Below are 27,816 nucleotides of genomic sequence, written 5' to 3'. Positions count from 1 at the left end.
TGAAACCTTGATCTCTTGAACACTGACCCAAACAATGTCTTAACCCTTTGCATCTGGGCAATGATTGTAATTGGTCTATTTTTCTTACTAATCAGGAGCACTTTAGCTTTCCTGTCTGGACTCCTGTTTACAGTCACCGGATCCAAATTCTCATCCGAATTCTTTGGACTGAATCAAAAATACTGATGAGAGCTGGGAGGTGGCCACTAGGGACTTGGCAACTTGCCAATAGTTGCCACCATGTGTACTGAAAGCACAGACAATGCCGGTGGCACAATATTAATATTATTTTCATTAAAAAAAAAAAGATACACTTAATTTCTACAGCAAAAAAAATAAAAATAAAAAATCAAACAGAAAAACCCCCACATTATGTTTTTAATGAGAATGGCCTACAACAGAAAAGAACGTGTTGTCAGGACTTTTTATTTACTTTCTCAATTAGTAGCAAACTGTGATAGTAATTCTCAAGAGAATTAACACACTGTTTTCTGCCATTTCACTGTCTCCACTCCATATAGCTATTTTAAGAACTGCAGCCTTGTGGAATACACCTAGTTCCCATTAGTAGGTACTGCATTGAAAATGCAAAAGCAAAACACTCTCAGCTTAACTTCATTTCTTCCTCAGCCCTCCCCATACAGAATAAGATGCCTGTTAGCATGTCTAAGGGTTGCAGAAGCAGGCCTTATAGGAAGAGTCACAGAGTTAACCATACATCCGGGTTTTCCCAGACATGTCCTCTTTTTTGGCCCCTTGTTCTTGTGTCTGGGCAGGTTTTAAAAATGCAAGAAAATATCTGGGTTTTTGCTTTGCCCCCACTTTTCCCAAGCATAAGCAGCTTGAAGGCTTGGGGCTGGAAGGGGGTGACATGCTCTGCGCATGGCCCCTGGCAAGTAAGTGTGTGTGTGTGTGCGTGTGCATGTACGCACACACAGAGGAGCTGTCTGGGCACGGGGGCTCTGGGTCAGGAGTGAGGGGCACCAGCAGGGCTGCAGGGCAGGGTGCTGCGGGTCGGGAGTGAGGGGCACCGGCAGCACTGGGAGGGGCAGGGAGATGTGTGTTGGGAGTGAGGGGCACTGGCAGGGCTGGGGGGGCAGGGGCTTAGGAGTGAGGGGCAGAGACAGGACATGGGCATATCACTGCTTCCCTCACAGTCATATAGCCTCTCCCCCCACCCGCTCCTCATCCCCTCCCACCCAAAGGTGTCCTCCTTTTTGATCCTGGAAATATGGTAACCCTGGGAAGAGATCATCTTACATCTGGCTGGCAGAATATAAATGACCATGGCATCCTACCATAACTACTAGACTGAAGCAGCACAGTGAAACAAAGGGGTCTGGCAAAGGCCAGATGTTTACACTCTCAAGGGGTTTAAGTCCTACCAGGGTGATGCAAGTTCAAGGTGAAGATTTTCAAAATGAGGAGCCTCATGGAGACTTCTCTAGTGCTAGTTAGATTCATATATGAGTGGTTTGATTTTCAAAAGTGCTAGGCACTTGCTTCTCCTGGAAGTATTAGCTTAAATGTTGAGGCTCTAGTCCAGCAAGTTACTGAAGTGCATACTGAACTGGGAGCACATCAGTAGTCTGACTGAAATCAATGGCTGCTTATCAGACCTGAACACAGGCATGGGCGAACTGGGCCTGAACAGAAAAGGGCCAGAAAATGGGGGGGGAAAAAAATTACAATTGAAAAAAAAAGTTTTAATATTGCACATATACCTTTATCTAATCCCACATTTTAATTTCTACAAATTCAGTTTATATGTATAAATGGCAATCTTTTTTCTGTTGTCCGATTATTATTGTTATCTCTGGTGCAGGGGAGCCCGGTACAAAAAGTTCACCCGAGGCCACCAGGAGTCTAGCTATGGCACTGCTGCCTATAGATGTGCTGGTTCATGTTCAATTTAGACTTGTGTCAGAGCAGACTTGATTAGTCAAGCTTGCGCTGTGCTCTAATTAGAGTGCTCTAGCATCGCATCAGCATCACATGTATTCCCTCGCCCCCCCCTGCCCCATTTTAAAATGGCTGTGAGGGCACTTTAAGTAAAGCTTGTCATATAAGCTTTAATTAAAGCTCCCCCTCAGCCATTTTGAAATGTGGGGGGGCTTAATACATGTGACGGTGAGCCGTTCTAATTAGAGTGGCTGTCAGGCCACTGTGAGACAGGCACATGCTTAAATTGAGGCACGTGCTTTATATACTTTGCTGAATCAGGTCCTTACATTTGATGGCAATTAACACTGTAGCGAACCCCAAGAGTTACAAAAACCTGTTTCTATGTTTACTCTTCATCCAGGTGGATAAATTGTTCCTGAACTTAAAGGGTTTGTATTTGATGTGAAATACTAATTACATGACTAGGTAAATAATGCTGTCTCTACTTTTCTATCACTTTTCTATCAATTACATTTCTTTAAGAAAGTTTAATCCATTCCTTGAGTAGATGGAAAATTCAGGGGATCCAAACTGCTATACATTATTGTTATAGATGTTTAGGTTCCTCCTTAGGTCACTTAAATATTTATATATAGGCTTACACATACAGATAACAATGCCCTATGCATACATTCAAATCAAATGTTACCCTATAGACCAGCTGGTATAAATAAGTCAAGTGCCATCACAGTCAATCTGGGACTGTGCCCCCTCTATATTTATAGCTACTGCCCAGAAACGTCTTTTGTATCTTATCCAAATAATATTTGGGAGGATGTGCTCTCTCAACGCTTTTTAAATTTTGGGGAGGATGTGCTTTTTATGTCTTTTCTGCCATTAGTTCTCTCTTAAATAAACAGCACACGAGAGAAAATACCAAGCCACTATTCAGCGCTATCACCTGATTCAGCAACCACACAAACTCAACTTCACTCTAAGGAGTTGGTAGTGGGGGATGCGGAGAGAAGAAGCTTCTCTGTTCTCATATTTTATAATCGTCCACTGCTCACAATGCAAGAAAGAGAGAAATACTGAGTTCAAAGAGGACTTCAAAATGTGAACCTGTCAGAGCCTCTGCATTATATTTGCTTTGGATGGTGCATTAGCATCTCTAACATGGCTTACATTATTTTGAGTGATGGAGGGCCTACTGTGTAGGGCTGGGGAAAGAAAAACCCTTAAAGTTCTGTATTAGTAAGCATGTGACAAAAAAAGGTAATTATCTCTTTCTTTAAGGGCTGCAAAGTATAGTTACTGTAGCTTCTGATGAGAGTAAACTAGATGTGCAGAGCTTAAAGGCAAACTGAGGACATGCAGATGAAAAGTTCAAGCCTCTCTTCATTCCCCCTCCTTTCTTTACCACCCTTATGATCTCTCAGCTATGGCTTATGAAAAAATCTGGGGCACTTGTTTCTTTTATTTCTTCTAGATTGTTGTTTTATCCTCATTTTGGTACAGCAGTAATGATATCCAGTGGCTGCTTAGATGAATCACTGATGGATATTCCTTAGGGATATCCCAGAAAAAAATGCATCCCAGCTAGGACTTATTTCCTAAGTCACACACAGCATGTATCTGAAAAAAAGATATACTGCCAGCAGTGATCAACTCCAGTACTAGGCAGGTTATTTTGTTCCTTCTGGTACTATTCTTCATCCTTCTATTTCCTCCTCCCCCACCAGCAATTAAACACGGCAATGACTTTCTTTCTCGTTTTGGAAAAAGAGAGTGCACACAGGATCCTTTCTTACCTTTTCATTTTATTTTCCAGATGTCAGAAGCTCTTTTCATCTTATGTGGTTGCTAGCTTATTTTGGGTTGATTTTATCTTTGTAGGATTCTTTCTTCCTCTCCCTGGGCACTTTGCAAGAAAATAGGAGACCATACATTTCACTCCTGTAAATCAGGGAGAAATGGAGGCATAAACCAGAGAAAATGAGGAAGATTGTGGGGAAGAAGTCATGCATTTCTCCACTCAGGGCTCCTAAATTTTTATATGGAATAACAGATATTTGTACAGAACAAAGGTTCAAATCAGTCAGTCAGGTGTGTGCCAGCAACAACTTCAAAACACCTTCTCACAGAAGCATCCCTATCTCTCCCTCCTTGTTTTCTAGCTGGTCTCTGATGGATTGTTTTCCCTTGTCAGGAGGGTGGTACATTTTCCCTCAGGTCATTTTGAAGTAGCTTATAAAAAACTTCTGGGTCCAGTGACCAAAGCAAAACACCAAACCACTAAAACACCGTAGTTGGCTCAAAGGGTGCCCCTTCAAATTCCCCATTGCTACCCATGTAGCCTTACTAGTATAGCAGGTTACTGATGTTTCAAACAGCAGGTTGCTGCCACCTGCTCCAGGCAGAGCTGGAGCCTTGTCACACACACAGAAGACACTTAGCTACACTTAGTTTTATTTGATATCATAGCAAGCATTACTATGGCATATTAAACGTTAGACCATGTTATGTCCTGGACACATGTAATACTACCATCTCAGCCCTAGACAGGGCTGGAGTGAGCTGTGTCACCCCTCTCAGACGCTTCACCCCAGCACCAGGGTGCCCCAGCTCTCACATCTGTCCATTAAGATGTACATCCTGGATAAAAGGAGCCCCACCCTCCCTATCACATGCTGAGCACTGTCCAGTCCCTGAACTCTGCTGCTGGTAGTCTTGAACCAACTCTGATGAGGTCCCAGGGCTGGGACTGAGAGTCATCTGATTTTCAGTCCCAGCCCCCCATACTGCATTGGAGTCTTGAACTCATGTTTTCTGTCTAGAACAGTCCAGGGATAACTGAACAAGTGTTACTTAAATGCAGTCTGGAAATACTCGTCCCCAGAACTTTGCTACAATAACGATCACATATTTTACTGCTTGAATGCGTGGACCCTTGCATTTTAAATGCAGTTGACAAGCCCTAAGTATAATGTGTGACATGGTTCTCACATTACACAGGGGCTTAAAATACTGTTGTCTGAACCACACTAGTATGCCCTGCTACTGGAACAACTGGCTGAGTTGTTCCAGTATAAGTCATAAGCCATTTGAAATAAATTAGCTGGTGTTTGCACTAGCATTTCTAAATGTTTGTCACAGGCTCAGTTAAGAAAGAAAGGACTGAATGGTCATGGAGACTGAACCAGTTTCTCAGTTCTCAGACCTGAGGCAATCCCTCTAGCTCAGGAACACTGGTGGAAAAGCTTGTACTGTTACTCCCTAAGCTGTGGATATATTAAGAACTTTATTCTATGGGGCCATTAAACAGAGACAGCTCTCACCTGTACTTTATTCACTTTAAAATAAATTGACAGAATTGGCTAACGAAAATATTTCTTTACAGTAAAACAAGATCTCTAGACAGAGAAAATGTGTCTCAGGGTATTTAATTTGCAACTCAAGTTCATCTATGACATTTTCTGTTTGCCTACAATAAAAAGAAATACTAAGCAGATGTAACTGAATATAGATATTTAGGCCTAATTGGAGTTGGATGCCCAGTTTTCCTTGACTTGGCAGTTGGGTGCTTCACTGCCAGATTTCTGGGGTTTTGTGTGGAGGAAGGCACAGTTTAATCCTGGAGGGATATAGAGAATATGACATTCTTCTGCTACAGCTACTGCCTGTGGGACAGCACTATGTAATCTAAAATTACTAATGTCTTTAACATTCCCATACCAACACACACACAGACATCTAAAATTTTTAGCAGACCCTTGCTAAATAGTAGACATTGCAGGGGGCCTTGTCATGATCAAAACATTCTTGTCTTCCCTATATATGAGCAACAACGAGGATCACATTACATTACCCCCTGCTGTGGATTTTTTTCTCTTATGTCCCCTGCTTGGGGCTAGAAAGATTGTGAGCTGGGTGTTCAGCATCCCAGGAAATTAGCCAAAAACAAGAAGAGTATAGCATTTTCTGCTTCAACTCTGTACTACTTGAGTTGATTATCCTTTGAACAGAGCAACTGTTTATCCCATTTTTCCTTTCAGATCAGCATCAACCAGAAAAAGAACAGAAATTGATGGAAAAAGTAAACAAATTTACTTCCTAATATATTTGCAACATTACTGAAAATTCACTATGACTATATAAATATATATATATTTTTTAATTTTCCTATTTTGCCTCAACCACAATGGTGTAATATGGCATTTAATATGACATTTCTGCCTTGCTAGAAACCAATGCAGCCAATGAGTGGAAGGACAAGAGAGACAAGCTTGTTCTTTTTTTCAGTGTTGCTGTCACCAGCAGCGGATGACATGGTCACAACAGACATGATGTTATTCATGTCTAGTCTCTCCTCTGAGTCCATACAGAGGTCCTTGTGAATGTTAACAAAAGTCTCAAAGTGCTCATGAGATATGTACAGAGAGGGCTCTGTTATCTTCTCTTTCTTTCCTCCTTAATATTGTCAGGTGCTGTTGGAATCTTAAGCTCAGCATGGTGGCAGTCGTTCAGCATGCTAACTCAATTAATTTTTTGCAAGTAGCTTTGAAGTTAAATCCCCGTTTTTATCATGATAATCTCATGTAAGCACATCAGCTTTCTATACTTTCCCTTTAAACACTGAATTAGCCAAGAGGTTGAATTAGAGATCTGTTAAAAGGAAAAAAACTGGAACAACACATATGATATTTCCCAATGGGTCATTTGGACGATTAGAGGGTAAAGAATGGGAAGTTTTTTTTCTTATTTTCCTTCTTCAGTGCCTGTTTCTAGATTCAACCCACGTTGTAAATAGAATACGCTATAGCCATCTATGCTGTTGAGTCATAATAGTCATTAACTGATGCTAAAACACCTTGGCATGGCCTACATTCTCATTCCAGGAAGTGCCCAACCCATAAACTCCCATGTCAGCAGAGAGAAGTGCTAACTCTTTTAGTCTTTCTTATGACCATAAGTTATCTTGTTTCTGAAGCAAAAATATGCCCTCTGAGTCTCCTTAAAAAAAAAATGGATAAACAGCCACCTTTCACTGGCATTGTGTAGACTCAAAGCAAAAATATACCAACAGCCAAGAGCAGAAATAATGCTACGTTTGAAATTAGTTACTACAACTCTGTCTCTGCCCATGTCTACTGCATTTATGCCATTGTTTGAAAGTACAGCCAAGATTCATTACTTGTAGATCAAGTATTACTCATTTTCTCAGAAAATCTGTGATCTTTCCATTAATAACTCATGGGAATTTACCCTGGTATATTGATTTTTCAGTGTCCCCTGTGAACAAAGAGCATATCCTGCGTCAACCTCTTTTTCCCCTAATGTCTGTGTTTGTGGTTTGAATTGGTTACTCTGCCAAAGTAGCCTTGTTTCTTGTCTCTAACAAGACGCTAACAATAGAGTGGGCTAATCTGTACTGTTCTCCCTTACTCAATGCAAATTGACATCTTCCAGAATACTGAGTGAGAAAGAACTAAAAAATGCTTTTGTCTTCTACTTCAAAGGCAACCCTTGGCTTTCACTTCTCTGTCAACATTTTTTGCATGAAACAGACCCAGTACATGCTTACTATGTGATTAAGTTTCAGTTCTTAATGAGTGTTTAGATTTCCTGGCTGAATGCATTTTTTATATAGCTATATTATTTGCAAAACAGTATATTAAGGGAAAATGTGATGATGTAGAGGAGCCCTTACAAGAGAGTTGGTTCCAAAGGCATTGACTGAAATGGAAGAGTGAATTATGCAGTGATCAGAAGAACAGAATGAGATTAAAATAGGGACAATTTTTAACCATCTGTTGAACTATTTATATGGTTAACATTACTGTGGTATCTTAGCACCTTATAGGTGTTGTGGATTTTCATTTTTTCATAACAGCTCCATAAGAAAAGATATGTACCATGCCTTGCAGAGGGAACAATAAATATCTAGCACACTAGAGGTCCAATTCTGCTGCTGATGATATCTATATGAATTTTGCTACTGATGGGAGTTGACTGCTGCCTTATTATTTAGTATTTAATTACCCAACAGCCAGGTGTTGTGAGATGGGGGATGGGTCAGGTGAGGTTAATAGAACAGGAATAGAGCACTGACACCAATAATATTTTTAATTTTCCTCCACAAAGTACTCACTGCAAGTGTGCATCAGCGACATCCATTAATGTCATTCCACCTCGTTGCACAAATCTAGCTGCTCGCAGATTATTAATTGTTCTCTGGAAGGTATTCTTTTGGCTTGAGGACAGAATCAACATGGGACAAAGTGGCATCCCAGAAAGCATGAGCAATATCATGTTTCTACAGTTAACTAAGCTAAAAGGGCCATGACACTAGTATGAGAATATCTAAAGGAAAACATAGTCCAGTGGAAACTATGGAAAACTTATATATGTAATGACATGTTGGAAGCTTGTGGATTTGGTGGTACAAAGAAATTATCCATCTTCTGAGCAATGTTGTCAGGCACATTACAGTTGGTTCTCACACAACTTTAGTGCACACGGTGTATACTCCAATGAGACCTTCAGCCTATCAGAAACCCTAGCAGTAAGCTTTGCCCAGCCTGATTGACTAACTGAGGTATGTCTGGCCATGGGCAGATCCAGGATTGCGGTGAAGGGCAGTGGTGATGCATAGGGGGTGCACAGAAGTGCACGTGCACCCCCTGAGAGCTCTGGTACACCCCCTGACAGGCCACGCTCCCCACTTAGGTGACGGGCAGGGGGGGCAGGCAGGAGTGCAGGTGTTCCCCTTGTGAGCACCAGCCAGGGAGTAGGAGCACCAGATGAAGCACTGCAGCCACTTCTGGGAGCACCACCGTGGTCGCTTCCTGGGTGGCAAGATTGGCCACGCTCCCCCACCCCACCCTGGTCACTGATTGGTTGCTGTGTTGTTTTTCCTCTTTATCCCTGTCACTGAATTCAACACGGGGTGGGGAGGGGAGGAGGGAGGCTAGGACAAACAGCAGTGGCTCTCACCCCATGGGCGCCAGACCTCCTTGAAAACAGGGACTCTGGACAGACCCTGTGCTGACCAGCCAGTGAGCTCAGACTCATGGCACATACAGAGCTCCATGCTGCTGAGCTGAAAGAGCATGTAGCACACTGCCCAAGAAAGGGTACAAAAGTACTACCACCCGTCCTGAATCCACCCCTGTCTGTGCCTGGCCAGTTACACCTACATACTCCCTGATTTGCTGGACAACAGGTCTCCTGACTGTATCTATTAATAGTCAGGATAGTGCTTTGATGTTTCTGCAGAGGCAGTGTACGTGCCTCCCATTCACTGAAGTTATTCAAGATTTGTGTGATAACTGGATTTAAATTAATATTTACCATTTGCTCTACATCCCTAGGTATTAGAATTCCTAGATATTTGAATGCTATTGGCAGGCAATGGAAATTACATGGATTTAGTAAAGCATGCCACTTGTTCCAACAGATCTTTTATCCAGGCAAGTGCCCAAGCTTTGCAATGAGTTCCAACAACTTGCGTATTGATCTGTGTGAATTAGACAGTAGAATCAGTGCATTGTCCACATACAATTTCCCCCCTTGTAGTGACAGATATTAATACAAATATTAATACTATTATACCCTCAGAACTTGGGTATCTGTATGCCAGCAGTTCCAGCATTAAACTGAAGAGGAGCTGGGAAATAGGAACAAAGCAGGGCTGACTGCATTCTGTAATGAGAACCGTTTTAGAATATAGTTATTGGTGTTCACCCAGGAGAACAGGTTAGTGCCAAAGAGTGTAATCCAATAAACTGGTCTACTGGAGTCACCAAATCCCATTTTCTTATAGACTTTGAAGAGATCATCTCAGTTAACTCTTCTGAAGGCTTTTCAGCGTCTATCAATAATCCTACCAAAGGACTATTATCTGAGTGCTCTGATATTGCACTTGAGGCAATGAGTTGCCTGAGGTAGCCTGACCTTTGCCTACATTTAATGAATCCTACCTGATTTACGTGAATAATATGAGTAATAACGTCTTCCATTATATGAGCAAAGGCTTTGGCAAGAATATTCATGTCACAATTTATCAGTGAAATGGGCCTGGAAATTGAACAGTCAGCAAGAACGTTTTTTAGCTCGTGCATTGTATAGTGGCCTTTTGCACGGTGGGGAGCTGCTCATTGAACATATCAAGAAGGAGTCTGGGGAATATTTTAGTTTGATTTCTTTTCTTTTAACTTCATTGGAGATCCATTTGGTATGTACCTTTTTTTTTTCTCCTTTTTTCACAGCTAGGACTGTTTCCTTGAGGCTTAGTATGGCTATCAACAAATTTTTCAAGGGTTTTGCTCCATCAGGGAATTTATTCCACGATAGAGATGTGAGGGTCTGCTTCAGGTAATTCTAAATTAAAGAGCCAGGATTGGTTATTAATATCCTTCTAGGCTATTACCTTTTTCTTCTGACATAACATGTTACGGGTATTTTACCTCTAGATTTTGTTTCAATCTAGATGCTTGGAGTTTTCCTACATTCTCCCTGACTTGGAACACTTTTATTTAAGACAAAACAAAATAAATTTGTGTCAAAGGCATTAAGGGTGTCAGTGGTAAATTCTTCAGCATAGCCATGATCTAAATCATAGTGAAGGTTTCTATATTTTCCACAGGTGTTAAGATTGCTAAATTGCTAACTGTCTGCCAGACCCGGGTCTAACAACTAGGATAATATTATCTGCCTGCTACTAAGGGTCTGGAAGATGGCATCAAGGGTTTCACTTAAGTCTATTGTTTGCCTTACTGGGGGTTCCTTCCAGTCTCCATTACCTCAGAAATAAAGCATGGAAGGAATACAAATTTGTTTTTCTTAGCTCAAATATATCAACTAAGGTTAACTTGGGTTTGTTTAGTTTGGTTTGGCCATCATAAGCTACCCCAAATATCTGATTTTGCTCAATGAATTGGGAAGCTGATCCTTTGATATTGTAACCCCATAGCTTCTTAGCAACCCTTCTTTGTGGAACTAGGTAACACCATCTGTATTGCCACATGGTGATTTCCAGAAGGTGTCTGCTTTGTCTGGAACTTTACCCTTGACTGGAACTATTATGATGACACAATATGAGCCTTTTCCCATTCCTCTGTGTGCCTAGAGCCCTGTATGCATTTCAGATCTCCTTGGAATCATTCTGGGTTGTATTAATAGTGCTCACATGGATGAGCAGCATGGAGTAGTAGTCAGAGGGTCAGATAAGTCTTGGCAACTTTTCTGTATCATCTCAGATACAGGCTAAAGAAACACAATCAGCAGTTACAAATAAGTGCAGAGTGTCTCTTGGGAGATGGCTATCTTCCGTAGTTGTGCTGTAGTTATTGTGGGAGAAAATGAAAGTTTTGATCAGCTGGTGCTGGTGCCCTATAGAACGGTATTATTAGATGAGAAAAATGTGATAGTGCATCTGCAGTTTATATACATGTTGTATGGGCAGGTACAGATATTACATATAAACTGGTCTAAGAAAATGGCAGAACGCTATCTAAGATAGATGTGGTTGGAGGTGCATTCAAATCTATCTACACTGTGATTTACCATATTTAGTCCAAGTGATCAGAAATCTATCTAAACCTGTAACTATACAGAAGCATTTTATTTTAATGATTATGGCACTGGTAGGCTTCCAAATGCTTTAAAATTGTAAATATATCAATAAAACACTGTGTTCAACTGATACCTATGTATATAATGATGTTTCATTGTAATTGCAGAAAAACATGGATTTTGAGGTTTTTAATCAGAGAATTTGGGAGGGTTTTATCAGAAATTTTCAGAATTTTTAAACAGAGAAAACCAGGATCCCTGGTTAACGTAATTAGGAAAGAAACAAGACCCCAGGCTTAAAAACCTTAGTGTAAGTAGGTTTCAGGCTCTGGTTTAGTGAACTAGAGATGATTGACCAATATTAAACTTACAGCCAGAACAGAAATGATGAACAAGTGGTTAGGATGACATCATAATATGCACATAGATTTGACATAATGTTAATTAATAAGTTGTTAAGAAAGTAAAATTGTGTGTATTCTGTAATTTGAAGGGTAAGGATGCTCTAAAAAGGGACAGGACTTATGTGTAGCGGTGATACGTAGGGGGTGTATGTGGGGGCACGTGCACCCCCTTAGCATGGTGGTGCACCCCCTACAAGAAGCCACTGGTGCCTGCGGGTGGTCGCTGCTCACCACCCTGCTGCCAACACCACTGGCGGTGTCTGCAGACGGTCCGCGATCCCTGCTGGCCGCTGCTGGTGGTGGCTGTGGGTGGCCACCAACCCTTGGTCAGTGCTCACCACTCCCACCCCCCACCGCCACCAGCATCTATGGGAGCTCTGCACTTACCGCCTCCATGCTACTGCTGCCGCTGCGCTCCCACCACCATGCTCCTGTTGCTGCCGTGCCCCCTAGCCATGGGGGGCATGCATCATTCATGCTTATGTGTATGTGAATCTGTGGTATGAAATCATAATACAGCTGTAGTAACTGAAGCCTTGTTTATTAATATACTCGTATGAACTCAATTTTAATTCAACTCCAGATTAATAACCCTTGTTTTTAAAAAAAAAATATAGCTACAACTTCTAACCATTGGATTTTTTTCTACCTTTGTCTACTAAATTAAAAAGACTTCTTAAAAGTCAGATTCTGTATATGCAGGTAGCACCTATTGGATGTGATCCAGTTCCTCTTTAACCTTTTTTCTAAAATAGTAAATATACTGAGCTCCTCCAGACTTTCACTGTGAAACTATTTCTGTTTAATACTTGCAGCATTTCTTCCTTAGCTTTCTTCAGTTTAACAAGATTCTTCTTGAAGTGTGAACGCCAGATCTGGAAGGAGTATTTCACTAGCACCAGGGCCAGAAATATGGGTAGTAACTCCAGCTTCATACTCCTCTATTCTTCATACTCCTCTATTTATAAATTCAAGGATTTTATTATTATTTGAATTTGGTTAATCACGGCTTCTTCCAAAATCTAGAAGCTATGATTTTTCCTGCTATTCAGCATGTGCAGAGTAGCTGGATAGTTCATGAAGTATTCAGTACTTTTAGTTAGATTAGATTATCCAGTCCCTTGATCTGTATAAAATGCACTCTCCTTTCAACATTATTCCTGGACAGATTATACAATAGCATTATCCATGCAGGTGCATCTTCTCTCTCCAGTTCACAGTGCTACCTCTCTCTTGAGTAACATGTCCTTAAGAAAGGAATAAATAAACTCCAAGGGACTGACCCTTTTCTATTCCTAGAAGTACCCACAATCCATATATTTCTTCTTCTTTTGCTTTGCAGATTTATCATTTAATTCCATAAAGTCTGAGGTTCTTTAGTCTTTGTGCCCATTTACCACTGTTTTATCAGCTGTATTCTCCAGACTGGATATTTATTCCTCCTACTCAGGTAATTTGTACAGCAAATCCAGTTAATATGCTTTGTATTATGACTTTAGAAATGATGAAGTGGCTGCGTTGTGTTTAATTTTTGTCATGTCACCAATAAATGAGTCCAATAAGATTTGCAAGTTGATCCTTGTCTTCCCTTGTCTCTGTGGATGCTGCTGTTTTGGATTGAGGAAATCCAATCTACCACAATTCGTTTTTCATCAAAATCAGAATTTGGGAGGCAAAATTACTCCAGGCTAAATATTTATTTACATGTCATTAAACCTTTTTCCTTCATGAGGGTTCTTCATTTTGTTGGGAGCTTTAGTTGGTCGTGTTAACTTGTTGCATCTAAATGGCTCTGCTACATGCCTTTTCATTTTTGCTGTTCCTGTTCTCTGAGGTAGTCATTGGCTTTAAGCTAGTGGTGCTCTGCCTTGCCTCATGCACCACTGGGATGGGCCCTGGGGCCCATTGCTGCCTCCCCCTGATGCTGCATTGGGACTGGGGCATGATGCCCTGCACACCCCATCTAGTGCACAGGGACAGGGCTCCCCACAAGTCCAGAAACTTGATTGCAGGAAAGTGGTGCCACTGGTTGCATGCTGACCCAGCTGCAACCAGATGACCCAGTGCCAGGGGCCAGACCTGGCCAACAGGCCAGGCATGAGCGCCCCTGGCTTTAAACAAAAGAGAGTATTAGATGTCAGGTCGAAGAAGATTGAGCAATGTAATTTTGGTATAACAACTCGTTGTTATGCCCTTCTTTCACTGCCTGATTCCATAAAGTTTTTCTGAACTATTGTATTGCTGTTGAGTGAGGTGTGTAAGGTAGGTCTAGAAAAATTGTTCAACATCATTATGTTCCGGCTGAACATACGGGTAACTTTTGTCTTCATCTTTTGGCATCTCTCCTTCCAGTCCCAGCTGGAACTGGAAAATTCACCAAATAAGGATGAACAATGATAATGATGTAAAGAAAAAAAAGAGAGCTGGAGAAGGCTCATGAGTTGTGTTTTGTGTCTTTCTTCTGACCTGAGTCCTGAACTTATGAGCATTTACCATGTCAGTATCTTTGGATATCTTTACCAATGCTTTGGGGGTGCGGGGGTGCTTTACTTAGAGCAGCTGTAATTAAAGCACCCGAGTTTCTCATGTATTCAGTATCCTGCACTTCAAAATGGCAGCAGGGACACTTTAACTAAAGCTCGTTCAATGAGCTTCTGTTACAGTGCCCCCACCACCATTTTGAACCATGGGGACGCTGAATACCTGAGACACTGAAGCTGCTGGAGTGTGCTAATTAGCATGCTCCAGCAGACTTGATTAATCGAGTCTTCTCTGATGCATTGTAATTACAGCGCATCAGAGTAGGCATCCCACATGCCTACTACCTGCAAGTAGTCCCACTGAGTTCAAAGCTACTCATATGAATAATCAATTGCAGGGTCAGGGCCATAGTTTGTAATTCCCACTTAAGATGAGATCTGATGATAATGAACTTACCTTGTACTGAAAAATTGCTGAGTTGAGAATAAGTAGGCAAGGTGAATACCTTGCTTTTCATTGTGCAAAGAACAAGTGACCTGCAGCCTACAGGGAAACTGTGATTTTTTTTAAGACATACTTTTGTTGGGGTAGGTTTTTATCAGACTGGTGAGCTTCGAACAGCATGTTCACTAAGAGTTCAAGTCCCATGGGGGGAGGAGCTCAGAGCAGCTTTACATTTTACAGATGTTTAAGTGGTATTATTCATGGCATAATACACTACTCTGATGTGTGCTTCAGAGCACTGCCACTGTATCTTCTGTCAAATAATTTTTCATAAGTCATTTATCTGCAAATTTATATTCAAGGAAACTAGTGTAACATAGTGAAATTAAGTAATAATTGAAGTAGATACTAGCTGCTTCAGCACAAAGGGTCTTATTTGGGTATATTTTTAGCAGTTGGTGTACCACATTGATACAATAATACTAAATCACTGAAGAAAAAAAAAAAGCTGTGTTGTAGAGGATGAGAAGGAAGAAAAGAACAAAGGGGACTTTTCTCCAATCAAATGCAAATGGAAATGACCCTAAAGATTCTGGGAACACAGTCTCTCTCCTGACAATGAACATTTTCATGCAGTGAAATCCATTTTTAAGACTCATTAGCAAATGCTGTGATCTTGCTTAGTTTCTATAGCAGTGTCTGGTTATTTCAAATTGATTAGGAAACCTCTGATGTGGGAGAGCGAATCACTGAGCTACTCCAGGTATTTCTGTAATTGGTTATCATGGTTAATTACAAATGTTTCAGCACAACCAATTTATTCTGAACTAGATTTTCACTGCCTCAAAATTGTTGCTTATAGTGCATATTGGTTTAAAAAATAATTTAACTTCTAGGAGCTGTGCTTTTGTTTAAAAAACTCAGAAGATTTACAGATTAATGGATTAATTTAAGAGGCACTGTCAATAATGATTTAAAAATAAAAGCACTAGACTGTCTATCGATCACTTATCTATGTTGAGGTCATTTATCATTGCCAGTGTTATCAGTTCATTTTGGTCTAATTAAGCCCTCTTCCATATCATGACTTTTATATTGTGCCACTAACTGGTTAAATTCATTATTAGCTAATACAAAGTGCCCAAATATCTTCTTATTTGCGCTGATGTGCTGTTTCTTCTCTGTTCTGCACAACAAGCAGAATAGTCCAAAAACTGGACAATACAACCATATGCAGTGCTAGTGGGATCGTCATGAAGAAAAATGGCTATGGTCACTCTTAACACAAGAGATTGTAAGATCTCAGTGAGAGAACTTATATCCTCAGTGGAACAGGAGGCACTTTGAAGAATGATGTTTTCTCTGCTTCTACTCAGGAACTATTTGACGACTTCTGAGCACTCCTTAAAATATCATTAGGCAAAGTGCAGGACCAAAACATGATAATGGTGACATCATTTTAGCTCTAACTTCCATAGGTAGAACTGGTAGGCAGGAAGAATCTTGGAATGCCTCACCTAAGGGAAAAAATGAAACAGAAAACTTCATCCAATTTATATATGTAAAACTACCCCCCCACACTACTAAACCCAATAGACAAACACATGAACCTTACAGGGTTTGGATTGCAACTGGTTTCACAAAATGAGCTCTGAAGTCAGAGGTGTAGCAGGATAGCTCTGTGCCCTGGGCAGGGATGGTGCATGGGATAGCAGTGGCTGCTGGGCTGCTGGTAGTGGCCAGCTACCAGCTACCCACAGCAGCAGTGGCTATTTTAGCACTCCACCAGTCACCTACGCTCAGTTACGTTACTGTCTGCAGTTTTACCCACTGATAGGAAGAGAATTCACTCTGCTGGTTCATTTGGAGGTTGGTTTTTCATGTTCTTCAAATCTAAATGAGAAAGGAGAGCCTTTCCTCCCTTCACATAATCCCAACAACTGCTAAAGTCTTACCTTAGGACCTTGTTTTGGATAAAATGTTCAAGGTACTCTTAGCTAAAGATACCCTTTTAGTTAAGGGTGATCAACCTCCCTCTTGGCTGGTGAAGCCTGAAATCTTCTAAATCTGAGGGGACTGTGATTACTTCAAATGGCTTTACATTTATATAGATGACATTAAGTACTCTTAAAAAGGTATTGAACTCCCCAGTTTTTTATTAAAAAAAATATCCTTACTGACTCATGCAGGTATTTTTCTTTGGCATGTATATGAAGAAGAATGAGTGATGAAACTATTAATTGTTATTTTTTATATTAGCATGACCAGTGGTTTCACCAATGATATTCACTTACAGTCTAGAAAGAAGCAAAAACCATTAAAAAAATCAAGACTAATTTAAATCTGAGCCTAATGAAAACTTTGATGCTATGCTTTTGAAGAACAAAGTAATCTAAGATGGTATTTTCTCTCTGTAGCAATGATATCAGTTCTTGTTGTCCAAAGTGTTCCCTATCAGCACTTCAGTTAAGCCTCTGTGCTTGTGTTTATGTTTGCAATTTTCCTTAGATTTCCTTTCACTGCACAGCACGGAGTCACCTTCATTGGTTATAGAAATAGTGGGGGAGGAGGATTATGTAGGCCATTTGCTAGCAATTTAACCACTGTGCCACGTTATCTTACTTAGAGCCAGTCATGGTGAAAATTCGATCGGTGACCAATCTATGCAAATGCTACTGGGGGGGGGAGGGGGGGGCTGCAACATTGGTAGTGGTGCAGTGGGAAACTTGAAGAAAATGTTAAAGGAGGTAAAACCCCTCAGTCATATAATCAGGGCTGCCAAATTTTCATCTGGCAGATAAAAATAGCTGTAAGGAGCACACACTCATGTGCAAGGAAATATATAGACCTTGGAGCAGCTTCCATTGAAGTAAGTGAACACTGCTTCATTCCAGCAAAGAATGTGTCCCTTGGTTCTGAGCTGCACTTATAAACACATTTTTAGAGCTGTAACTGAGAGAATTTGGCCCATTAGAGTTACTGGAGTGAATTTTTTATTCAAGAAGTATAGTCTCCACAGAGGAAAAACTTTAAAGCTTTCACATTAGGGTACTGGTGCTTCAGGGAGATTATTGAAGTCTAAAGCACATAGTGTGACAAGAATACATTTGCTGGTGTCTGTTCTTCTCTCAATGAGGTCTATTCTCCTCTCTCTAAATATGCGTAACTCCCATAAATGTTAATGGAGCTATTCACAATGTAAGAAGAGGACCTCAACATATGTGACTTCCATTCATGATAATAAGAGGGGAGGCAAGCTTTCCTCGAGAGCCAGCCTGAGGTCTAGCAGGGAGCTTGTGAAAACAAGCTGAGAAAGGTTGCAGGGTGATTTTAGTAACCCACATAGTACATTTGGGGTTGGTTATTGGGTGGGGAGCAGGCAAGTGTGATTATGACAAGTAGGGAGGTTTCTGCAGGATGTGGGCTGTAAAGTATTCTATGAAAGGGAAATGAGATCCCATTGTCTCTGAGAGCAAAGCACTCTGGCATAAGATTTGTAGGAGATATTTGATAATTGCTATTCTTAGTAGGAATATTATCTAATGGCTAGAGTACAGAATTGAGAATCAGGAGACCTGGTTTATCTCACAAGCGTAGCTCATTATTTGCTCTGTTACCTTGTGCAGCTGCTTATTTGAATATGTTTGCCAAGGAGGACATCCGTTTTGTGTTCCTCAGTTTTCAGATGCCCAGCCTGAAAAATTTTCTGAGACACCTAGCAGCCACAGGCTCATTACTTCAGTTGCCACTGATGATGCAGAAGTGACAATTTTTGCCCAATTTTGCCACGGAAAGTGGTCTATAGCTGTGACCAAACACAAGTACATGGCTGTAGACTGCTTAAAAATGGCCGATCTGGTGAAAATATGAACCCACATTGCATGAGGGTTCAGATGAAGACATTTCAAAACATAAAGTCTTCTGTAACTTGTGTCTGCACTGCCTCCCAGGCACAGATCTGATTTCAGAATGGGAGGGGGGAAGGGAGTGGAGGAAGTTTGGTCTGGCATTTTTTCAGACCCTGCTGGAGGGTGGGGTGGATGTATTGGGAGCCCTTCTCTGAGGTGGGGGGCTCCAGTTCACACGCGCCACCCTCTAGCGCCAACTGGGAAACCCCCAAAATGAGCTCCCTCTGCTCCCTTTCTCCCCTTCCATTCTGAAAACAGTGGGGGCTGGCAGGGAGTTGGCAGGGAGGAGGGGCTGTTACAAGGGGAAACTGGCTGCAGGCTCCCAGCCAGTAGCTAGATTCTTCTCCCCCTGGAACCACCAGTGAACTTCTGTTTGGTCCAGGGGATCCGAGTGCTTTCTGCAAAGTGTTCTGAGCTACACTTCTGTCTGTGCACTGACTGGTCAGAATGTCTAAAAGCTTCCAGTTAGGAATCAAGTTAAAAAGGGACCTAGACATTGAAAACAGGACTTTGGCAGATTCTAGGCACTTAAGTCTAAAATTAGGTGAATCTACACATGCAATTAATTTGAGGCAATAAACTCCAGAGCAGTTTGAGCTGGATTAAATTACTTCTGGGCACAGCATCTACACAGGCACCCAGGACAGCAGCAATTTGAGCTAGGGTAGAGCGGTTTACGTTAGGGCTGGAGGCATGGGGTGTGGTCAGCCCCAGGCTCTGGGTGGCAGCGCTGGTGGCACAGGGGCTGGCTGGGCAATGAGGTTGCTGAAAGTGAGGAGCTGTGTAGTTAGGCAGCAGGCAGGAGTCTGCCCCTGCTGGCTGGGCTGACCACATGCAATTTACTCTCATGGCAATTTACTCCTGTGGTCTACACATGCATTTAATCACAGTTTATTACCTTGCTGTAAGATAGTACTGTCCCCAGCAGTACTATCTTACGGAGGCATTAATTTGTTTCCTGTGGCTTGATAGGAGCTCATGCATAAATGGTGACGCTTTACTCTACAACTAATTAGCAGTTAAGTGTATGTGTACACACGGCCACTATGAATCAAAATACTCCTGCTCATCAGTGCCTCACCCCACTAGATACCTGACTTTTTGACCAAAAGTCTTGTATGCAAGTCTGGAAATGTTCTGGTCTGAGCAGCTAAGTACTTGGCTTTTATCTAAGCCCCATTTGGATCAGAAAACTCAGGGGAGTGACACCCGAATCACCTATAGCTCCCACTCCAGTAGATGTGCTCAGAGGTATACCAGCAGCATACCAGCAGCTGAAAGTCCAACTACTTTCATTCAAAGGATGAAGTGGTGGTGCTGCCCACTTTTTATACTACAGCATCTTTTTTAAATCCTCTCCCCCTCACACTTCCAGCAGGAAGCAAGAGGCCTAGGTCCTCTGCTGAGGTTTCAAACTCACATCTTGCACTTCAAAAAAGTCAACCCATAACCACTTGGCTATAGGGTTCTGGGCCCTAATCAATGGACTGTTTATACGTGTGTTCTTCTAGGAGATTAGGCACTTCACTCTGGGTTTTGGATTCCCCTCTGGGGACTGGGTAGGGACTTGCAAGTATTCTTTGGAAGAACTCAGTATAGGAAATATTCTTTCTTATATCTGACCCTAAATGTTTTATGTTTGGCACCCAGAATCATTGATCCCTTTCAAAATGTAGGCCTCACCTTTTGGTGTCTCTCTTTTCAGTGTAAAATAGAGAAGCTGATAATGTTGCCTAATAAAAACAGGGTTGTCTTGAATCCAAGGCAATTAAAATGAAATACTCGCCTGCCAGGTGCTATTGGTGAAAAGTATTACATTGGTTACAGGGTTTGATTTTGTTTTTCTTTCACAAGACAGATAATCTACCCCAACATAAAATTTCATTTGCGGAAGTGTCCTGACAGTGTCCTGAAAGTGATATTAATAATGTTGCAAATGGCACTGGGGAAGAAAATATGGGAAGCCAAATGTCATTAATAATAACTGCAATATTCTTAGTGTTAACAAATTATCAGCTGTATAAATTTTTAATTAATAGGAGTATGAGCTGCAATTTGGCTGTCAACAGGCATTGGTATTGATGTGTGTGAAGGAAGCACTGCAAGACAAGAGATCAAAGGGGGAGAATAACTAAAACAACAAGCAGCTGTGGATGACGAGTCAGCATTTTCTGAACAAACTTAGGAGAGCATCACCTCTCTGGATCTAGGCCACTGAAATGAGAAGAATGAATCTAGGTGAAGGTAAGAGAACATTTTATTCAGGAGAGAAATAAATTTTGTATTGGGTAGTGGGGATTTTCTGATGTTGTAACTCAGTGGGTAATGAATTGCACTAGTAAAAAGGCATAAGAGAACCACAAACTCTGGGGATCTGTGAAAAAGAAATAAGAGGAAAAGAACAATCAATACATTAGACACCTCAGACTGAAGGATGCAAGGTGCATTTGTAATTAAACCCAGAAGAAGGAATACCCAGCAAGAGGCACATTACTTGTCATAGATGGCTTGGTGTACCTGTTAATGCCACAAGAGCAAGACAGAGAAGTTTAACATGATCTCCAGTTTTCAGGAATTTCTAATTAAGTCTAAAAAATTCTTTTATTTTCGTTTAAAGCTGGCTAGGGTTGCAGTGCCCCCTCAAAAAATGAATTCATACATTTGGTTCCTACCAGGTTGGAGCATTTTTAAATGATAAAAGTCCCAATAACATCTTTAAAATACCCTAGCAATCTGAAAGTTTTAGTTTGTGCTTCTGTATCTTTCAAAGTGACTTTGATTTCAAAACTTAGAACTCTTATCTCTGTCTTTGCGTGTAGTATTTTTTAAAAACTTTTACTGCCAATACTTCACAGAAACAACTTTTGTCTTTGGGAATCTTAGAAAAAAGTATTTTGAAAAGCAGAGAGATTCAGTGTAACAAATTAGTGAGGACTACACAATATAGAAGCCTGTGGAAACCTTTTCTGTAATTATTTTTAGCATGCAAATTTAGGAATCTGTTTTCCTTCTGATGTATATTTGTGTCTCCTGTCAATGGTAATATGAATGCCTCCAGGAAAGACTAGATCTCTTGTTGCTCAGCTGGGATGAAATGCACTGAGTTTAGATTGTAAAAAGAAATAAATACTACAGAAGCTGCCACTGGCCTAGCAGAGATTAAGGAGTATTTTTATTTGCTTGTTTTGCTTTGTTTTTTGTAGCATGTTTCATTTGAAGACATTAAAATGCTTTAAGGACTTTCTCAGACTCTTTTGTAAGATAGGTAAAGGTTATGATAATTCTTTCATAGATGAATAAACTGAGCTGTACAGAGACTAAATGACGTTCAAGGTCACAGGTAAAATCAGTGGCAGAGCTGGAAGGAGAGCCTTTATGTCCTGATTGCTACTTCCTCCATTCCAGAAAATATTTTTTCTAATCACCCACTGAAATAATGATCATCATCTATTATGTTTATAATAATAATGATTTTATTTATTTAGTGCTTCCCTGCCAAGGCAATCAGGGTGCTCCAAAGCCAATTAAAATGCAATTACTATAATAAAGAAAGAACTATAATTAAAACATCATAAAATAAGCAATATCAAAAGCAAGTAAACAACAACACTGACAAGCTAACTAGTGCCATTAATAAAGAAGTTGAGTGAATAATCTGAAACAAATAATATACCTAATGAATTTAGGCAGTTTCCCCCCTCTTGGGTAAGGTTTTTGGAATGGTTAGATTTTCAGTATCTATTTTTAAATCTAAGATTGAAGTGGAAATATTTTTCTATGTATTTGACTTCAGTTGTAGCATCTAGATCTGATTGGCAAGCTAAACGACATGTTGCAAGTCTTCTCTCTCTTGAATTGGATGAACCATATTCTCTCACTTGAATTGGCTTTGCACATATGTGTTGGGATACCCCCCTCGTGAAGGTCCCAGGGGTCACGGTGGAACGGGGTGGCAACTGGAAAGTTTTGCGAACAGGTTGGGATTAATGGCAGCAGAGTTCTTAGCGGCACAAAGGAGTGTTGGTAAGTAACAAGGTGGATTTATTGACTTACGCTTTGTGGAGCGTAGGCACGGTGATTCTTCAGTTACAGTGGTGAACAGACAAACAACAAAGGGATCTGTCAGCCCACGAGGTTCCCCAACGAGCCCTTGCTATCTACCCCTAATGGGATAGGTGCGGCTGCCCGTTGGATAGTCTCAGGGCTGGTCGACAGCTTATAACAGGATTATAAACACAAAACAGCTGTAACACGTCGCGATGAAACGCAGCTGAGATGCAACTAGCTGAGTTGAGCTGGGATGAGCCGTAGTCAGTACACAAAGCCGAGATCAATGAAAGCCGGGTAAGCAGAACGCTGGGATCGAAGGTCGGACCGTCAGGGTGATCCGAGGTCGAGGTAAGAATCAAGCCGAAAGTCCAAAGCCAGGGAACCGGTACACAATAAGTGATCAAGAATAAAGACGTATCGAGAGTCAGCTATGGAGGAGAGACTAACAGGCTGTGTGGCCTCACTGAGGAGCAGTCGCTGAGACCAGCTTCTGTCCTCAGCTTTGCGAGTCTCCCCCCCAGGGTGAGAGACTCCCTTAGCTTTTAAAGCAATTTTTCACCCAATCAGGTGATGAGATGGTCAGAATTTTCTAGAGAGGTTACCTCATTACAATTGCTCACCAAGCATGCTCAGCAGCAAGCTTTCGGTGGCACCTGGGCCTGCGCTTTATTAGAACTAGGTCAGGCTTGAGTGACAGGTCTGAGGTTCAAGAAGGGGGCACATGCTAGGTCTGTTTCCATGACGCATGCTCAGTGGCTTCTGTATTGTCAGCACATACAAAATTTTCCATAACAATATGCATGTGAAGTCGTGTCTATGTCTTCTTGAAATTCACGTCCCAAAAACATTAATGTCCATATAATTTCACTGCACAAATATTTACATCCAGTGAGCACTAGAGTAACCTGTATGAGGAGCTGTACTACTAAATTTCCTTGTATTCAGATTCAAAGGGTCACAGATAATTATTGATAATCTCAGTAATTAATCATACAGTAATTAATTACTGATAATCTCTAATTAAAATGTGGGATTGAGACACTAACATTATTATTATTTTCAAAAGATCTTAAACATGTTCCTCGATCTGCATATGAAGGGGCTTGTTCTGAAGCTATTTATATTAAGAAAGTTTTTTTTCTCCCACTGATTTCAGCAGGCTTTACCTTAGATTGGAAGCTCCCATATTACAGTGATTTTTAGCATGTGTGTTATACATGAGACCAGTTTCCCCTTTATTTGATTGATCAAAACTTCTTATTTTAAGATTATTTTCAGTTGGTTATAAACTTTGTCAAATTTGTGTTGAATATTTCTGCTGCAGGTTTAATATATGTGTCTGCTACAGGTTGAATATTTTTGGAAAATTTCACTAGAAATTCAGCTGTTTGGGAGAATTACACCTGAAAGGAACATATTGTTTTACCCATTTTAGAAAGATTCTCGTGATTGATTTATTTATAGACATGCTTTAGTGTCTCTGTGCTTTGGAGCATGAATTTGAAATCTGGCAATGGGTGGCCTTTGTCAGACATGAGAATGCATCCAAATTGAACCAAACAGAAGTCTTTGAAGAACTGCAGTGAATACATACACTGTTTGAGATGCTTGGATTTTAATGGCTAAATTCCTTAGGTTTGTATCCACAGTGAACATGTTTCAGCCTAGGTGGAGTAAGACCTGCCCTGAAATTGTAGCTGTGGCTTGCTGGGGGCAACAACAGTTCTGGGCACCCGAACTGAGAGCATGGGAACTATCTGTGCTTTCAACTATTCCAGTCAGCATAGAGGAGGAAGTTGCCTCAAGCAAATGCAAAGACAACAAGAACCAAATCTGATAGTGGTGGTGAAGGGAGGAAATAAATCGGGGCAAGGAACCAGATGAAAGAGAATGGAAACCAGTTTAGGGACTAGCAGTAAGGCAGAGGGAGGTAAAGTAGGACTGAGATTGTGGAATGTGGATAGCTGGGCATAAAGATCGGAACTAGGAACTGCTAATATTAATGAGGGAGTGGATTAGGGGAGATGGAGACCTGATAAGCAGCTGAAAGACAGATTGAGTGGACATTGGGAAAAAGTGAGACAGAGAGGAGAAACTGGTGAGGGAGCTGATATACAGATCTGACAAAGAGGCAGGTGTACTGGGAGGACTGGGAATGGTTGGATAAGACTTAAAATGAAGAGAGAGGCATTGAAGATTGGGATTGAAAATGGAGATATAGAATATGAATGAAGAGATGTGACTGAGCCAGGGCTGAGGAAGGGACAGAGATTAGATGTGGAACAGGGAAGAGCGAACTTGCATTCAGTAGAAATGAAGAAGGTGGGCAAAGGGAGTGTGGGTTTCAAATAGGGTAGAGGGAAAACAGATAGTGGAATGGGTGGAGTGAGAACTGTCACCTATAACTTTGTTCATCTGACCTGAGGCAGGGCACTTTGTTTAATAAATATTTAGTACTTATCTAATATTTCTCTCAACTATGTAGTTGGTCCAATAAAAGTATCAAAAGTTATACTTCTCTCAGGTATTCCCTGGCCTAGCATGGCTATAACTACACTACAGGGCTACACTGTTTATCCAAGCTCTGTCTTTCTTTCCTACCCTGGCTTCTGCTATCTTTCACATTCTTGGTGCCTTATCTTAGTTACTTTTCCCAGCCAGACTCAGGTGCCCTTCCTTCCCCCCACTCTCCAAAAACACACCAATTCCTTATGTCTGCTCTGTTTCTGCTTTTGTTTCCCAGACATTCCTAGCCACTGTCTTCTTTCCAGCTGCTACAGTATTAATCTCACCTCCTCCAGTCCCAGATTCATTGTTCTAATTTACTTCTTGCTCCAGTTTGGCTTTTTGCCTTTTCTTCACTCATAGCTGATGGCTCCTTCCCCCATGCTGCCTGTGTATCAACTGGGGGAACACAGAGAAGATCAACTCCCTCTCCTCAGTTGTAGTAGCCAACTACAAGTCCATAGTTGTAAGAAAAATTTACAGGGAAAGTCAAGCTTCACTCCTACAGCTCTGAGATAAATACTATGTAGTGATGCTATACTTCAGATATATTGATGACATCTTCATCATTTGGACTGAAAACCTGCAATCTCTGATTGAGTTCCATGAGAAATTCAACAATCATCATCCCTCCGTTCAACTTTCTCTAGAAAACTCCAGCACCAACATCTCCTTTTTAGACATGATGATCAGTATCCAGAATGATAAATTACAGACCACAGTATACAAGAAACCCACAGACCAACATATATACCTACACCAAACCAGCAATCACCCTACACACCTAAAAAGCTCTGTGATATACAGCCAAGCCCTCAGATATCACTGAATTTGCACTGAAGAGAACACCCGGGATTGCCACTTCACCAATCTTAAAAGGCTTTCATCCAACAAGGACACTCCTCCAGAGAGATAGATTGCACATTTGGAAGAGCCACGCGGGTACCACGTAAAGCACTGCTGCAGTACAGAAGAACACCCCCCTCCCCAATCGCACACCACTGGTTATGACATATCACCCCTCCCTCAAACCCGTCCAGAAAATCCACAACCCATACTAGAAAAAGACCCTATTCTTAAAGAGATCTTCCCAGAGCCACCCATTCTAGCTTTCAAACAAGCACCAAACCTCGCCAACCTCATCACCAGAAGCAAACTTCCTCAGAACCAGAACACACCTAATGGATCCAGATCATGCCATGACAAGAAATACAAAACCTGCCAACACATCTCCACCACCCCAACAATTACTACACCCCACAACAAAAGCCATCAGCATTCCTGGATCTTACAGCTGCACCTCCAGAAATGTAATATATCTCATCTAATGCAACAAATGACCAGATGGAAAATACGTAGGAGAGACCAGACAACAACTGAGCACCAGAATGAATGCACATCGGAAATCTATCAAAGACAGGAATACCCAATTACCTGTGGGGGCACATTTCTCCCAAGAAAACCGCTCTCTCTCCAGTCTCTCTGTCCTGATCCTCAGAGGAAACTTACAAAACACTTCCCAGAGTGCTATGAACTCCACTTCATCAACCTCCTGGACACTAAAAATCATGGACTAAATATAGACATTGGATTTATACATTATAACCTGCCTGGCAGCTGATTTCCCAGGTACTTTTCCACTATTCATCCCCCTTCTCTTCCCCCCACCCAGCCTGTCTTTCACTCATTGACTCAGTCTACATTTTCACTGACTGCCTATCTCGTGTACAAACCAGCCCAGCCTCTGGCTTCTTTACTTTTCATTCCATCCAGATAGAGCACACACCAACTGCTGAAGCTTCCTCAGCCTAAGGAAGGGTTTTTGAACCCGAAAGCTTGCTTAAAAATTGTTCTCCAACTATTTAAGTTGGTCTAATAAAAGGTATCAGATTCACCCAAAGAACCTTGTCTGCCTATGTGGTGATGAGGGGTGTAGGTTGTAGCTGTGTTGGTCTAAGGACAATTAAATGGACAGCCTCTCACTTGGACATAATGATACATCAAAGGCATGGCAGACAAAGCAGGTGGGTGGTTTGCTTTAGAGGAGTGGGCAGGACAACATTTAGAATAGCCCTGGGATGCCCACTTGTTAACATATGCAAACTGTAATGTTTCAAAGGCTTATTAATTGGTAGAGTTTGGGCAGATTTTTTACAGAAAGGAAAATGGAATATCACTGACACAGTGACGTCCATTTTCCAAAGTTGAAATACGTATTCCAAAGCTTAGAGCAGCAGTGGGGCAATTATTTCAGCTGGAGGGCCGCTTAAACAAGTTTTGGTGATCCGTCAAAGGCCACACACATTCTTTTGAAGATATAATTTTAACAAATCATAAATAAAAAACCCCAAATCATATACCAAAAATCAAACATCTACTATAACATATCTTAATTTTATTGCAAACAATGTATTTTGTCCTGATTTTATATTTTTTGAGTAGCATATATAGAGGTGATTGCATAATAGCCCAAACTAAAATTGTACTCTTGCATATTGTGTGTGTGTGTGTGTATGTGTGGGTGGAGGTTGTGGGTGTGTATATGTGTGGGTGGGGGATGTGGG

The sequence above is a fragment of the Gavialis gangeticus genome, unplaced genomic scaffold (assembly GCF_001723915.1).
Source record: "Gavialis gangeticus isolate Ggan-Ray unplaced genomic scaffold, GavGan_comp1, whole genome shotgun sequence".
Classification (NCBI taxonomy): domain Eukaryota; kingdom Metazoa; phylum Chordata; order Crocodylia; family Gavialidae; genus Gavialis; species Gavialis gangeticus.
This window is presented reverse-complemented; position numbering follows the sequence as displayed.